The sequence below is a fragment of the Dreissena polymorpha genome, chromosome 5, assembly GCF_020536995.1.
Source record: "Dreissena polymorpha isolate Duluth1 chromosome 5, UMN_Dpol_1.0, whole genome shotgun sequence".
NCBI lineage: Eukaryota > Metazoa > Mollusca > Bivalvia > Myida > Dreissenidae > Dreissena > Dreissena polymorpha.
Genome location: NC_068359.1, coordinates 94,110,412 through 94,126,582, shown reverse-complemented (window position 1 = coordinate 94,126,582; position 16,171 = coordinate 94,110,412). Strand labels below are relative to the sequence as shown.

The 16,171-nt window shown below is 39.7% G+C and overlaps 12 non-coding genes across 12 annotated transcripts; 6 read left to right on the top strand and 6 right to left on the bottom strand.

Annotated features, from left to right (window-relative positions):
• Positions 1-6,710: 6,710 nt before the first annotated feature.
• LOC127832800 (U6 spliceosomal RNA) lies at positions 6,711-6,816 on the bottom strand. Its single transcript, XR_008027152.1, has one exon. It is a non-coding gene; the product is annotated as a U6 spliceosomal RNA (small nuclear RNA).
• A 513-nt stretch (positions 6,817-7,329) lies between these two features.
• Positions 7,330-7,446, top strand: LOC127832887 (U5 spliceosomal RNA). Its single transcript, XR_008027224.1, has one exon. It is a non-coding gene; the product is annotated as a U5 spliceosomal RNA (small nuclear RNA).
• Positions 7,447-8,306: 860 nt separating this feature from the next.
• LOC127832799 (U6 spliceosomal RNA) lies at positions 8,307-8,412 on the bottom strand. Its single transcript, XR_008027151.1, has one exon. It is a non-coding gene; the product is annotated as a U6 spliceosomal RNA (small nuclear RNA).
• Positions 8,413-8,926: 514 nt separating this feature from the next.
• On the top strand, positions 8,927-9,043 carry LOC127832884 (U5 spliceosomal RNA). The gene has a single exon (XR_008027222.1). It is a non-coding gene; the product is annotated as a U5 spliceosomal RNA (small nuclear RNA).
• An 851-nt stretch (positions 9,044-9,894) lies between these two features.
• Positions 9,895-10,000, bottom strand: LOC127832798 (U6 spliceosomal RNA). The gene has a single exon (XR_008027150.1). It is a non-coding gene; the product is annotated as a U6 spliceosomal RNA (small nuclear RNA).
• Positions 10,001-10,513: 513 nt separating this feature from the next.
• Positions 10,514-10,630, top strand: LOC127832883 (U5 spliceosomal RNA). Its single transcript, XR_008027221.1, has one exon. It is a non-coding gene; the product is annotated as a U5 spliceosomal RNA (small nuclear RNA).
• Positions 10,631-11,481: 851 nt separating this feature from the next.
• LOC127832797 (U6 spliceosomal RNA) lies at positions 11,482-11,587 on the bottom strand. The gene has a single exon (XR_008027149.1). It is a non-coding gene; the product is annotated as a U6 spliceosomal RNA (small nuclear RNA).
• Positions 11,588-12,100: 513 nt separating this feature from the next.
• LOC127832882 (U5 spliceosomal RNA) lies at positions 12,101-12,217 on the top strand. The gene has a single exon (XR_008027220.1). It is a non-coding gene; the product is annotated as a U5 spliceosomal RNA (small nuclear RNA).
• Positions 12,218-13,068: 851 nt separating this feature from the next.
• On the bottom strand, positions 13,069-13,174 carry LOC127832796 (U6 spliceosomal RNA). The gene has a single exon (XR_008027148.1). It is a non-coding gene; the product is annotated as a U6 spliceosomal RNA (small nuclear RNA).
• A 514-nt stretch (positions 13,175-13,688) lies between these two features.
• Positions 13,689-13,805, top strand: LOC127832881 (U5 spliceosomal RNA). The gene has a single exon (XR_008027219.1). It is a non-coding gene; the product is annotated as a U5 spliceosomal RNA (small nuclear RNA).
• Positions 13,806-14,655: 850 nt separating this feature from the next.
• On the bottom strand, positions 14,656-14,761 carry LOC127832795 (U6 spliceosomal RNA). The gene has a single exon (XR_008027147.1). It is a non-coding gene; the product is annotated as a U6 spliceosomal RNA (small nuclear RNA).
• Positions 14,762-15,276: 515 nt separating this feature from the next.
• LOC127832746 (U5 spliceosomal RNA) lies at positions 15,277-15,395 on the top strand. Its single transcript, XR_008027105.1, has one exon. It is a non-coding gene; the product is annotated as a U5 spliceosomal RNA (small nuclear RNA).
• The last annotated feature ends 776 nt before the right edge of the window (positions 15,396-16,171 follow it).

Genomic DNA, 16,171 nt, shown 5'->3' with positions numbered 1-16,171 from the left:
CCACCCGGGGACATTGGATTGGATACCTCAGAGATGCTCACCCAGGATTCCATTTTAGATGGAATCCTGGATGCGCAGTCCCCACATACGTACTAGTTTCATACCTCTTTTTCAATAACGGACTTCGATTTAGCATAACGATTTTGATAACTACAACACCATGAACTGTAAACGACACGCTAGTATTATGGATATTGAATACTGCATAACCCCCAAACAACCCATTTTATGGGGTCTTGTATATTTCATTCTCATAGTAAAAATTTATAAATATGGCATAAATAAAAACATAGTTCATTTTATGAATATATTGAATATATATTGCACAGTGTTTACTGTTTTATTGGCATGTATTTTATACGGTATTCAATATAGCATGTGTGTAGGTGTGGACTGTGTAGTTTTGTTGTACAGTCTGCATGTATACATATGCACACTTGATTATTTTAGTGTTTATATATTACATTGCACTTTTCCCGTAATAATGTTAAAACATTTAAAAATCTGTATATATAAATACACTGTATATGTATTAAATTGCACTATCCCCGTAAAATTTGATACATATCTAGACATCAGTTTGTATAAATACATGTTTCGTGTGTACACATTTATTAATAAGTGTTCAATTATCTCCCCTTTTAAATACATGTTATCTTACAAATGCATATTGTGTTTAAATCATGTTGGAGATGTTTTAAACCGTCGATACACTCCGTCACTGTTGAGTGTACATTTTCTACACTTGAATAACCCGCTCCGTTTTGATTTATTTGTCGACTGCTTGTTTTCATGCTTTAAATTACTATCGATATACTTTTTATCGTCTGCTATGGTTTATTTGTGTTTTTCCAATATTATTTGTCTCCAATTAAATCACAAATATGTGTTTTTCTCGTACACATTTTGTTTAAACCAGTTTCAGACTATGTTGTCTTACGGTCTCGATTTATCTAACAAGTATATTTCGTCTGCTTTATTTCTTAGCTGCCAATGCTCGTGTATCCCGCCCCGCTTTTATTTTTCTATCGACTGCTTATTTGCACGTAGTCTGAATGATCGCTATAAATCTTTATCGATTCACTTCTATCCGTATGCTAAAGTTTATTATCACTGCTCCAATAGAATTAAATGCCCGATAACGTTTATTTTGTGGGCGCAGCCATCTTTAATTGTACATGCACTTTCCTCGATTATTTCTAGCTCATGTAATGTCTGTCCTGTATGTGTCGGTGTAATGGATGGTGTTCTAAAAATAACTAACGTTTTTAAAACGTTGGTGTCGTTCATTGTGCAAGTAATTATTTTTAGATTATTTCAAAACTTACAAGAATGTCTTTAATAATACATAGCATTAACATAAATGGATTTAGATCCAGAAAAAAACAGCAGTATATTAAAGATTACATTTTGCAAAATAAGCCTGCCATTTTATGTATACAGGAAACACATATAGACATTTACTCCAAAGCCAAAGATGTAGAAAATTTTATCTCCAAAGATTATAAATATATTTGGAGTTTTTCAAATGGAAATAAGTCATGTGGTGTATGTACTATTATTACTGATAAAAATATTATTTGTCATAGTTTTCAAACGGATTATGATGGTCGTTTTATATATGCAGATGTTGAGTTTGTAAACACAAATTTCAGGGTATGTAATATTTATGCTCCAAATGCCCCTGGAGATAGAAATAATTATTTTTCCTCCATTAAGAAATATTTGGTTCTTATCATCTAGTTGTTATTGGAGATTTCAATTTTGTTCTGAATCCTAAGTTAGATAAATCAGGGCTGTGCTGTTTTCAAACATATAATTGATAAATATAAATTAAAAGATGTCTTTAGACATTTGTATCCTAAACAAACCACTACAACATGGAGTAGAATATCTATTAAAAAAGAATTAATAAGTTGTAGACTAGATAGGATTTATGTGTCGAATTTATTAATTGGTAATTGTATTGAGTCTTCCATTAAACCTTGCATTTATTCAGACCATGATTTTGTAAATGTAATTATTAATTTAAACAACTCTAATGAAACCATTTCTATTGGAAATTCCTATTGGAAATTAAATAATTCAATTTTAAATGATGATGAATTTATTTCAGCCTTTGAGTTTTATTTTAAAATAATAAGTAGAACGGAAGATATTACTTTAGATTGGTGGGATGGAATTAAAAATAAAATAAAAGAATTTTGTATTGATTACTCTAAATCAAAGAAATCTAATGCATACAAAGAAATAAAACTATTAATTAAAACTTACCATAATTCACAAGATATTGAAGAAAAAATTAATATAAAAAATCAACTTGAAAATTTACAAAATAAAATATATGATGGTTCCTACATAAGAAGCAAAATTAATATGCTGAATAGCAATGAAAATGCTTCAAATTATTTTCATGATAAAGAATTTCAAAATGGTATTAATAAAACTATAACTCATATAATAGATGATGGTATGGACAAGAAATCATCACATGATATTTTAAAAACTTTTCATTCATTTTATGAAAATTTGTATACTGATGAACCTGTTGACCCTTCTTTAAACTCTAAGTTTTTAAATAACCTACCTAAAATTTCCAATGATGATAATGCTATGTTAAGCCAACCTCTTACTCTAGATGAGATTTTCTCTACATTAAAGGAAATGGATCATACTAAGTCTCCAGGAAGTGATGGACTTACTTCTTTGATATATGTAAAATTCTTTCATCTGTTTGGTGATATTTTATTGTATTTATTTAATACGTGTTTTGAATCTGGCCATATGTCAGAATCACAAAAATTATCTTATATAACATTACTTTGCAAAGATAACAGTAATAAAACATCTGTTAAAAATTATAGACCAATTTCACTTTTGAATATTGATAGGAAGATTTTGTCAAAGGTTTTGGCCACACGATTAGGAAAGGTTTTGCCCTCTATTATTGGAATAACTCAAACATGTTCAATACCTGGGAGGACTATTTTTGATAATATTCATTTACTTCGTAATATAATAAGTTATGTCGAGCAGAAAAACTTAACAGCTTGTTTTATCTGCTTGGACCAGGAGAAGGCCTTCGACCGTGTGTCATGGCCTTTTCTGTTTAGCACTCTTCAATCATTTGGCTTTAATGACTCTTTTATACATTGGATTAAGGTCTTGTATCAAGACATAAGGTCATCTGTCATTGTAAATGGACATATTTCTGAACCATTTGCATTGACAAGATCAGTCCGTCAGGGCTGTTCTTTATCACCTCTCCTTTATGTTTTATGTTTAGAGCCCTTTGCTAAGGTTATTCAAGATGACCCACATATAAATGGTATCAAAACTCCTGGTGGAAAGTTTCATGTGAAAATGTCCCTATATGCTGATGACAATACCACCTGTCTATCAGATGAAAAGTCAATTTCCTTATTTTTTAAACATGTGTCAGACTTTGAAAAGGTATCGGGGTCAAGGGTAAATTATAAGAAAAGCTGTGGAATGTTTTTGGGGAAATGGAAGTCAAGGTCTGATCATCCTTTCGGCATTTCTTGGGGAAAAAATTGCAAGTTATTAGGTTACAGGTTTGGTTATGATTTAACAGATGATGATTTATTTCATGATTTATTATCTAATTTTGAAAGAATTCTTAATTTATGGAAATCTCGTGGTAAATCGTATAAGGGTAAAAGTTCGATTTTGAACACATTTGTTTTTTCAAAACTTATATATTTTATACAAGCTCAAATTGTACCTAGTCATTATATAAACATGTTTCAAAAACGTTGCTTCAACTTTATATGGGGCAGAAAATTAGAGCCTATATCCCGCAAAACATTGTATACACACATGTTAAAAGGTGGACTTAATGTTCCAAATTTAGAATTAAAAATCCATTCATTCTATCTATGTCATATTTTTAAAATAATTAATAACTACAATACTCCTTGGGTAGAATTTGCTGTTTATTGGACAGGCTTGCAATTGAAGAAATATAATCCTTCAATTGCATCTAATAATATTCCTCATAGTGAAATTATTCCCCCTTTTTATGTTAAATGTTTAAGTGTATTTACAGATTTTGTGGAAAACTGTAAATCAAATGTTAATTCTCTCTGGACTGTTAAAGAGATTTATAATTACTTTATTGAAAATATGAATATTGAACCAAAATGTGTAAGGGATTGTAAATCTGTAGATTTTAATAATAGTTTTAAAAATGTCTTTTCAAGTGCAGTAGATCCTGAGTGTAGGAACACATGTTTTTCCATTGTTCATAATGCTCTTTTAACCAACCAATATCTTTTTTCGAGAAATATGATAAGATCAAGTAAATGCACATTTTGTTCGAAACCAGAAACTATAGATCATTTATTTGTTGAGTGTTATATTTCTACATCTATAAATAAAGTCGTATTATTCTTAATGCATGTATTAACTGCAGACAATCATAAACTGTCTCTCAAACAATTTCATTATCTTAATGTTGATAATTCATATGATAAGGAGATTAATTATGTTTTTCTTATTCTGCTGTCGGAGTCAAGACAAATAATTTGGAGAACCAGAAATGATGTAAAATTTGACAAAAAACTGTTTAGTCCATTTGATCTTATTTGCAAACTTATTTATAGATTAAAATATCGCATTTTATTAGATTTTGAAAGATTTTCATCTGAGAAATTTGAATTAATATGGGGTAATTATTGTGACGTTAATGCAAATAAAAAAGTTGAGTTTAGATTAGACTTGAATCCTGCAATTTATGCTAACATTTAGTGTTATGATTGAAATATGTATATTAAGTTTCTCTCTGCTGTTTTGTGTTTTCTCTCTGATTTCAGGATGGCAGCTGCGGGGCCGTTAGTGGCTGTTACTCGGGTTGTCATCCTGGATCAGAGAGGGAACGCGACAGTGTTAATTTTGTGTGAAGAAGTTTTTGTGAATTGTATATTGTAAATTGTATTATTGCATCATCTCTTTTATCATCAGTATTCCTATGAATCATTTCAATCATTGTTTCATATATTATGTAACCCAGTGGTGGGCTCATCTCATTTCACTCATTGAACTTCATTATCACTCATTTTTCATCACTATGTATTTCGACAGACCATTAACACATTTTCATTCATGTAGGTCATAGAATACTTGACTAACCCTTCCTAAAGTAAAGAGGCTTTTTCCAATTTATTCGTTAATATACATTTATTGTTACATAATTATTTCCGGCTTGGCCGGATGGTGGGGCTGGGGCGGGTGAGTAGTGGTACTGAAGGCTCTCACGTGCTTCAGCTCCATCATCTGGTTTCAGCTGTAGACTTCTTGACATGTTCCTGGCGGATCATCACGGGGGGTGCTCGGGCATGACCTGGGATGGTTCGCTGGGGGCACCTTTTTTCTTTTTGTTTGAAGTGTGATTTGTTAGCATTTATATTAAATAAAACAACCTCTTTATCATTTAACTAATTAAGATCCGCTACATTTAGGTTGGTGACTTTTTATTTGTTAAAACCGTTTCACTATTTCTCTAATTCTATATTATATCTATTTCATTATCTACGTGCAGACGTGAAAAGACTGTTACAAATTATTTATTAATACATTAAACGTGCAGACGGTAAAAAGACTGTGTGTATCAATTAATTATTAAATAATTAGTTTTCTTCTTTCCTTACTATTGTTAAATATTATTTAAAGTCACCTTGTATAAAGTCATTTAATTTCTTTTAAGCGGATACTTGGGGCGTTTTACACCCCAATTATGTGATAAATAAATTTTATGAAAAAGAAAAAAAAAAATTTCGCCTTTTACTAAAGATTTCCGTGCAGTGGAACATTCAATGAGTCTATAGACTTATTTCTGAAGTCCTGTTAATTCAGGATATGCAATAATGTGTCAATACATAAGCCTCGGTAGCAGCTAGGCACCCAGCTCCGCGTTGTCCGCGTTGTCCGCGTTGCCCGTTCTTCTGTTGTAGTAACACTACGCGTTGTAGTTGTTGCATCGATTGTTGTTGTTTCGGTTGTTATTGTTTTTGTTGTTAATTATGTCGCATAAGACAAAACGCTGGCCGCTCTCCAACACTGGTGCGCCCTGCGTGTGCGCAAAGTGCGCGTCGCACAGGCTATTGCGTTGGGCAGACCGTCTGTGTGCATGCGCGTGAGCGTTCGCGACCGTCCGACCTGGGCTCGTATTCACCAAACAATTCTTACACCTACGTTTAAGAATCCGTAATATTCTTCAAACAGAAATTGTCAGGAATTGCCTTAATTTTGAGTCAAACATGGAATGAAGCTCCTATATCTGCATCACTCGATCTTCATGTAGAACATTTGAGTCGTGTTCTGAGAAAACTGGGCATAATGCATGTGCGTAAAGTGTCGTCCCAGATAAGCCTGTGCAGAGGGACGACACTTTCCGCTTTTATGGTATTTTTAGTTTCAAGGAAGTCCATCCTTACCGAAAATCAAGTTTAGGCGGAAAGTGTCGTCCCTGATTAGCCTGCGTGGGCTGCACAGGCTAATCTGGGACGACACTTTACGCACACGCATTAAGCCTAGTTTTCTCAGAACAAGGCTAATTTTCTCAACGACATCATTACCAGCGGTAGGTAACATGTAAATATTCAAGCGCCGGATGTTTTTTTATTGATTCTAGGTATATTGATTGTTCTAAAGTGAAAAGAATGGGGTTTTGGATACGGGCCCTTGTGTAAAAAAATATGGAACGCTTCACGAATTTGCGTGTCATCCTTGCGCAGGGGCCATGCTAATCTTCTCTGTATCGTTCCAATTTTAGTATATGTACTGCCGAAGCAGTACGAAAAAGTAGGTAACGATAATGCTCTATATATGTGGTGTAATCTAAAGCGCACTTTTGCAGGTTCAAAGGCGCACTAAAATGCCCGTCTGCGTGTGCTCCGCTCCAGATACATACCTAGAGGTATTTCGCCCGGCAGTGTATATTCGCTTTCTACGGTCGCAGCGTAATGGGATACGCGATTGAGGTGCCGACATCGTTCCAATCGAGTGCAACGGAACAGAAGAGCGCAGCTGTGAATGGTAAATATCATACATTCCGGCGCACTGTACTAATGTTACCAGTCTATTTTTAACTACGACCTATTGTGTTTTCCGACCAATAGCTGTGCGTTTACAAAGCTGTGCGTTTACTATTAATAGTGTTTTCCGCCCAATAACTGTACGTTTACAATAGCTTCGCTATTAATAGGAACTCTCGTGATTGGCGATTTGTTCAGCGGAATACTACAGAGCGTAACCTGTGAGCTGATATGCACGTTCAGTACATCAACCATTGCATGGGCGTTCACTGTTTAACTCTGGTTTCACTACAGTCACGAAAAAATCTTTCGCCTTTTACTAAAGATTTCCGTGCAGTGGAACATTCAATGAGTCTATAGACTTATTTCTGAAGTCCTGTTAATTCAGGATATGCAATAATGTGTCAATACATAAGCCTCGGTAGCAGCTAGGCACCCAGCTCCGCGTTGTCCGCGTTGTCCGCGTTGTCCGCGTTGTCCGCGTTGTCCGCGTTGCCCGTTCTTCTGTTGTAGTAACACTACGCGTTGTAGTTGTTGCATCGATTGTTGTTGTTTCGGTTGTTATTGTTTTTGTTGTTAATTATGTCGCATAAGACAAAACGCTGGCCGCTCTCCAACACTGGTGCGCCCTGCGTGTGCGCAAAGTGCGCGTCGCACAGGCTATTGCGTTGGGCAGACCGTCTGTGTGCATGCGCGTGAGCGTTCGCGACCGTCCGACCTGGGCTCGTATTCACCAAACAATTCTTACACCTACGTTTAAGAATCCGTAATATTCTTCAAACAGAAATTGTCAGGAATTGCCTTAATTTTGAGTCAAACATGGAATGAAGCTCCTATATCTGCATCACTCGATCTTCATGTAGAACATTTGAGTCGTGTTCTGAGAAAACTGGGCATAATGCATGTGCGTAAAGTGTCGTCCCAGATAAGCCTGTGCAGAGGGACGACACTTTCCGCTTTTATGGTATTTTTAGTTTCAAGGAAGTCCATCCTTACCGAAAATCAAGTTTAGGCGGAAAGTGTCGTCCCTGATTAGCCTGCGTGGGCTGCACAGGCTAATCTGGGACGACACTTTACGCACACGCATTAAGCCTAGTTTTCTCAGAACAAGGCTAATTTTCTCAACGACATCATTACCAGCGGTAGGTAACATGTAAATATTCAAGCGCCGGATGTATTTTTATTGATTCTAGGTATATTGATTGTTCTAAAGTGAAAAGAATGGGGTTTTGGATACGGGCCCTTGTGTAAAAAAATATGGAACGCTTCACGAATTTGCGTGTCATCCTTGCGCAGGGGCCATGCTAATCTTCTCTGTATCGTTCCAATTTTAGTATATGTACTGCCGAAGCAGTACGAAAAAGTAGGTAACGATAATGCTCTATATATGTGGTGTAATCTAAAGCGCACTTTTGCAGGTTCAAAGGCGCACTAAAGTGCCCGTCTGCGTGTGCTCCGCTCCAGATACATACCTAGAGGTATTTCGCCCGGCAGTGTATATTCGCTTTCTACGGTCGCAGCGTAATGGGATACGCGATTGAGGTGCCGACATCGTTCCAATCGAGTGCAACGGAACAGAAGAGCGCAGCTGTGAATGGTAAATATCATACATTCCGGCGCACTGTACTAATGTTACCAGTCTATTTTTAACTACGACCTATTGTGTTTTTCCGACCAATAGCTGTGCGTTTACAAAGCTGTGCGTTTACTATTAATAGTGTTTTCCGCCCAATAACTGTACGTTTACAATAGCTTCGCTATTAATAGGAACTCTCGTGATTGGCGATTTGTTCAGCGGAATACTACAGAGCGTAACCTGTGAGCTGATATGCACGTTCAGTACATCAACCATTGCACGGGCGTTCACTGTTTAACTCTGGTTTCACTACAGTCACGAAAAAATCTTTCGCCTTTTACTAAAGATTTCCGTGCAGTGGAACATTCAATGAGTCTATAGACTTATTTCTGAAGTCCTGTTAATTCAGGATATGCAATAATGTGTCAATACATAAGCCTCGGTAGCAGCTAGGCACCCAGCTCCGCGTTGTCCGCGTTGTCCGCGTTGTCCGCGTTGTCCGCGTTGCCCGTTCTTCTGTTGTAGTAACACTACGCGTTGTAGTTGTTGCATCGATTGTTGTTGTTTCGGTTGTTATTGTTTTTGTTGTTAATTATGTCGCATAAGACAAAACGCTGGCCGCTCTCCAACACTGGTGCGCCCTGCGTGTGCGCAAAGTGCGCGTCGCACAGGCTATTGCGTTGGGCAGACCGTCAGTGTGCATGCGCGTGAGCGTTCGCGACCGTCCGACCTGGGCTCGTATTCACCAAACAATTCTTACACCTACGTTTAAGAATCCGTAATATTCTTCAAACAGAAATTGTCAGGAATTGCCTTAATTTTGAGTCAAACATGGAATGAAGCTCCTATATCTGCATCACTCGATCTTCATGTAGAACATTTGAGTCGTGTTCTGAGAAAACTGGGCATAATGCATGTGCGTAAAGTGTCGTCCCAGATAAGCCTGTGCAGAGGGACGACACTTTCCGCTTTTATGGTATTTTTAGTTTCAAGGAAGTCCATCCTTACCGAAAATCAAGTTTAGGCGGAAAGTGTCGTCCCTGATTAGCCTGCGTGGGCTGCACAGGCTAATCTGGGACGACACTTTACGCACACGCATTAAGCCTAGTTTTCTCAGAACAAGGCTAATTTTCTCAACGACATCATTACCAGCGGTAGGTAACATGTAAATATTCAAGCGCCGGATGTATTTTTATTGATTCTAGGTATATTGATTGTTCTAAAGTGAAAAGAATGGGGTTTTGGATACGGGCCCTTGTGTAAAAAAATATGGAACGCTTCACGAATTTGCGTGTCATCCTTGCGCAGGGGCCATGCTAATCTTCTCTGTATCGTTCCAATTTTAGTATATGTACTGCCGAAGCAGTACGAAAAAGTAGGTAACGATAATGCTCTATATATGTGGTGTAATCTAAAGCGCACTTTTGCAGGTTCAAAGGCGCACTAAAGTGCCCGTCTGCGTGTGCTCCGCTCCAGATACATACCTAGAGGTATTTCGCCCGGCAGTGTATATTCGCTTTCTACGGTCGCAGCGTAATGGGATACGCGATTGAGGTGCCGACATCGTTCCAATCGAGTGCAACGGAACAGAAGAGCGCAGCTGTGAATGGTAAATATCATACATTCCGGCGCACTGTACTAATGTTACCAGTCTATTTTTAACTACGACCTATTGTGTTTTCCGACCAATAGCTGTGCGTTTACAAAGCTGTGCGTTTACTATTAATAGTGTTTTCCGCCCAATAACTGTACGTTTACAATAGCTTCGCTATTAATAGGAACTCTCGTGATTGGCGATTTGTTCAGCGGAATACTACAGAGCGTAACCTGTGAGCTGATATGCACGTTCAGTACATCAACCATTGCACGGGCGTTCACTGTTTAACTCTGGTTTCACTACAGTCACGAAAAAATCTTTCGCCTTTTACTAAAGATTTCCGTGCAGTGGAACATTCAATGAGTCTATAGACTTATTTCTGAAGTCCTGTTAATTCAGGATATGCAATAATGTGTCAATACATAAGCCTCGGTAGCAGCTAGGCACCCAGCTCCGCGTTGTCCGCGTTGTCCGCGTTGTCCGCGTTGTCCGCGTTGCCCGTTCTTCTGTTGTAGTAACACTACGCGTTGTAGTTGTTGCATCGATTGTTGTTGTTTCGGTTGTTATTGTTTTTGTTGTTAATTATGTCGCATAAGACAAAACGCTGGCCGCTCTCCAACACTGGTGCGCCCTGCGTGTGCGCAAAGTGCGCGTCGCACAGGCTATTGCGTTGGGCAGACCGTCTGTGTGCATGCGCGTGAGCGTTCGCGACCGTCCGACCTGGGCTCGTATTCACCAAACAATTCTTACACCTACGTTTAAGAATCCGTAATATTCTTCAAACAGAAATTGTCAGGAATTGCCTTAATTTTGAGTCAAACATGGAATGAAGCTCCTATATCTGCATCACTCGATCTTCATGTAGAACATTTGAGTCGTGTTCTGAGAAAACTGGGCATAATGCATGTGCGTAAAGTGTCGTCCCAGATAAGCCTGTGCAGAGGGACGACACTTTCCGCTTTTATGGTATTTTTAGTTTCAAGGAAGTCCATCCTTACCGAAAATCAAGTTTAGGCGGAAAGTGTCGTCCCTGATTAGCCTGCGTGGGCTGCACAGGCTAATCTGGGACGACACTTTACGCACACGCATTAAGCCTAGTTTTCTCAGAACAAGGCTAATTTTCTCAACGACATCATTACCAGCGGTAGGTAACATGTAAATATTCAAGCGCCGGATGTATTTTTATTGATTCTAGGTATATTGATTGTTCTAAAGTGAAAAGAATGGGGTTTTGGATACGGGCCCTTGTGTAAAAAAATATGGAACGCTTCACGAATTTGCGTGTCATCCTTGCGCAGGGGCCATGCTAATCTTCTCTGTATCGTTCCAATTTTAGTATATGTACTGCCGAAGCAGTACGAAAAAGTAGGTAACGATAATGCTCTATATATGTGGTGTAATCTAAAGCGCACTTTTGCAGGTTCAAAGGCGCACTAAAGTGCCCGTCTGCGTGTGCTCCGCTCCAGATACATACCTAGAGGTATTTCGCCCGGCAGTGTATATTCGCTTTCTACGGTCGCAGCGTAATGGGATACGCGATTGAGGTGCCGACATCGTTCCAATCGAGTGCAACGGAACAGAAGAGCGCAGCTGTGAATGGTAAATATCATACATTCCGGCGCACTGTACTAATGTTACCAGTCTATTTTTAACTACGACCTATTGTGTTTTCCGACCAATAGCTGTGCGTTTACAAAGCTGTGCGTTTACTATTAATAGTGTTTTCCGCCCAATAACTGTACGTTTACAATAGCTTCGCTATTAATAGGAACTCTCGTGATTGGCGATTTGTTCAGCGGAATACTACAGAGCGTAACCTGTGAGCTGATATGCACGTTCAGTACATCAACCATTGCACGGGCGTTCACTGTTTAACTCTGGTTTCACTACAGTCACGAAAAAATCTTTCGCCTTTTACTAAAGATTTCCGTGCAGTGGAACATTCAATGAGTCTATAGACTTATTTCTGAAGTCCTGTTAATTCAGGATATGCAATAATGTGTCAATACATAAGCCTCGGTAGCAGCTAGGCACCCAGCTCCGCGTTGTCCGCGTTGTCCGCGTTGTCCGCGTTGTCCGCGTTGCCCGTTCTTCTGTTGTAGTAACACTACGCGTTGTAGTTGTTGCATCGATTGTTGTTGTTTCGGTTGTTATTGTTTTTGTTGTTAATTATGTCGCATAAGACAAAACGCTGGCCGCTCTCCAACACTGGTGCGCCCTGCGTGTGCGCAAAGTGCGCGTCGCACAGGCTATTGCGTTGGGCAGACCGTCAGTGTGCATGCGCGTGAGCGTTCGCGACCGTCCGACCTGGGCTCGTATTCACCAAACAATTCTTACACCTACGTTTAAGAATCCGTAATATTCTTCAAACAGAAATTGTCAGGAATTGCCTTAATTTTGAGTCAAACATGGAATGAAGCTCCTATATCTGCATCACTCGATCTTCATGTAGAACATTTGAGTCGTGTTCTGAGAAAACTGGGCATAATGCATGTGCGTAAAGTGTCGTCCCAGATAAGCCTGTGCAGAGGGACGACACTTTCCGCTTTTATGGTATTTTTAGTTTCAAGGAAGTCCATCCTTACCGAAAATCAAGTTTAGGCGGAAAGTGTCGTCCCTGATTAGCCTGCGTGGGCTGCACAGGCTAATCTGGGACGACACTTTACGCACACGCATTAAGCCTAGTTTTCTCAGAACAAGGCTAATTTTCTCAACGACATCATTACCAGCGGTAGGTAACATGTAAATATTCAAGCGCCGGATGTATTTTTATTGATTCTAGGTATATTGATTGTTCTAAAGTGAAAAGAATGGGGTTTTGGATACGGGCCCTTGTGTAAAAAAATATGGAACGCTTCACGAATTTGCGTGTCATCCTTGCGCAGGGGCCATGCTAATCTTCTCTGTATCGTTCCAATTTTAGTATATGTACTGCCGAAGCAGTACGAAAAAGTAGGGTAACGATAATGCTCTATATATGTGGTGTAATCTAAAGCGCACTTTTGCAGGTTCAAAGGCGCACTAAAGTGCCCGTCTGCGTGTGCTCCGCTCCAGATACATACCTAGAGGTATTTCGCCCGGCAGTGTATATTCGCTTTCTACGGTCGCAGCGTAATGGGATACGCGATTGAGGTGCCGACATCGTTCCAATCGAGTGCAACGGAACAGAAGAGCGCAGCTGTGAATGGTAAATATCATACATTCCGGCGCACTGTACTAATGTTACCAGTCTATTTTTAACTACGACCTATTGTGTTTTCCGACCAATAGCTGTGCGTTTACAAAGCTGTGCGTTTACTATTAATAGTGTTTTCCGCCCAATAACTGTACGTTTACAATAGCTTCGCTATTAATAGGAACTCTCGTGATTGGCGATTTGTTCAGCGGAATACTACAGAGCGTAACCTGTGAGCTGATATGCACGTTCAGTACATCAACCATTGCACGGGCGTTCACTGTTTAACTCTGGTTTCACTACAGTCACGAAAAAATCTTTCGCCTTTTACTAAAGATTTCCGTGCAGTGGAACATTCAATGAGTCTATAGACTTATTTCTGAAGTCCTGTTAATTCAGGATATGCAATAATGTGTCAATACATAAGCCTCGGTAGCAGCTAGGCACCCAGCTCCGCGTTGTCCGCGTTGTCCGCGTTGTCCGCGTTGTCCGCGTTGCCCGTTCTTCTGTTGTAGTAACACTACGCGTTGTAGTTGTTGCATCGATGTTGTTGTTTCGGTTGTTATTGTTTTTGTTGTTAATTATGTCGCATAAGACAAAACGCTGGCCGCTCTCCAACACTGGTGCGCCCTGCGTGTGCGCAAAGTGCGCGTCGCACAGGCTATTGCGTTGGGCAGACCGTCTGTGTGCATGCGCGTGAGCGTTCGCGACCGTCCGACCTGGGCTCGTATTCACCAAACAATTCTTACACCTACGTTTAAGAATCCGTAATATTCTTCAAACAGAAATTGTCAGGAATTGCCTTAATTTTGAGTCAAACATGGAATGAAGCTCCTATATCTGCATCACTCGATCTTCATGTAGAACATTTGAGTCGTGTTCTGAGAAAACCTGGGCTAATGCATGTGCGTAAAGTGTCGTCCCAGATAAGCCTGTGCCGAGGGACGACACTTTCCGCTTTTATGGTATTTTTAGTTTCAAGGAAGTCCATCCTTACCGAAAATCAAGTTTAGGCGGAAAGTGTCGTCCCTGATTAGCCTGCGTGGCTGCACAGGCTAATCTGGGACGACACTTTACGCACACGCATTAAGCCTAGTTTTCTCAGAACAAGGCTAATTTTCTCAACGACATCATTACCAGCGGTAGGTAACATGTTAATATTCAAGCGCCGGATGTATTTTTATTGATTCTAGGTATATTGATTGTTTCTAAAGTGAAAAGAATGGGGTTTTGGATACGGGCCCTTGTGTAAAAAAATATGGAACGCTTCACGAATTTGCGTGTCATCCTTGCGCAGGGGCCATGCTAATCTTCTCTGTATCGTTCCAATTTTAGTATATGTACTGCCGAAGCAGTACGAAAAAGTAGGGTAACGATAATGCTCTATATATGTGGTGTGTAATCTAAAGCGCACTTTTGCAGGTTCAAAGGCGCACTAAAGTGCCCGTCTGCGTGTGCTCCGCTCCAGATACATACCTAGAGGTATTTCGCCCGGCAGTGTATATTCGCTTTCTACGGTCGCAGCGTAATGGGATACGCGATTGAGGTGCCGACATCGTTCCAATCGAGTGCAACGGAACAGAAGAGCGCAGCTGTGAATGGTAAATATCATACATTCCGGCGCACTGTACTAATGTTACCAGTCTATTTTAACTACGACCTATTGTGTTTTCCGACCAATAGCTGTGCGTTTACAAAGCTGTGCGTTTACTATTAATAGTGTTTTCGCCCAATAACTGTACGTTTACAATAGCTTCGCTATTAATAGGAACTCTCGTGATTGGCGATTTGTTCAGCGGAATACTACAGAGCGTAACATGTGAGCTTGATATGCACGTTCAGTACATCAACCATTGCACGGGCGTTCACTGTTTAACTCTGGTTTTCACTACAGTCACGAAAAAATCTTTCGCCTTTTACTAAAGATTTCCGTTGCAGTGGAACATTCAATGAGTCTATAGACTTATTTCTGAAGTCCTGTTAATTCAGGATATGCAATAATGTGTCAATACATAAGCCTCGGTAGCAGCTAGGCACCAGCTCCGCGTTGTCCGCGTTGTCCGCGTTGTCCGCGTTGTTCCGCGCTGCCCGTTCTTCTGTTTTGTAGTAACACTACGCGTTTGTAGTTGTTGCATCGATTGTTGTGTTTCGGTTTGTTATTGTTTTTGTTGTTAATTATGTCGCATAAGACAAACCGCTGGCCGCTCTCCAACACTGGTGCGCCCTGCGTGTGCGCAAAGTGCGCGTCGCACAGGCTATTGCGTTGGGCAGACCGTCTGTGTGCATGCGCGTGAGCGTTCGCGACCGTCCGACCTGGGCTCGTATTCACCAAACAATTCTTACACCTACGTTTAAGAATCCGTATATTCTTCAACAGAAATTGTCAGGAATTGCCTTAATTTTGAGTCAAACATGGAATGAAGCTCCTATATCTGCATCACTCGATCTTCATGTAGAACATTTGAGTCGTGTTCTGAGAAAACTGGGCATAATGCATGTGCGTAAAGTGTCGTCCCAGATAAGCCTGTGCAGAGGGACGACACTTCCGCTTTTATGGTATTTTTAGTTTCAAGGAAGTCCATCCTTACCGAAAATCAAGTTTAGGCGGAAAGTGTCGTCCCTGATTAGCCTGCGTGGGCTGCACAGGCTAATCTGGGACGAAACTTACGCACACGCATTAAGCCTAGTGTATTTTTATTATTCTAGGGTATATGATTGTTCTAAAGTGAAAAGAATGGGGTTTTGGATTACGGGCCCTTGTGTAAAAA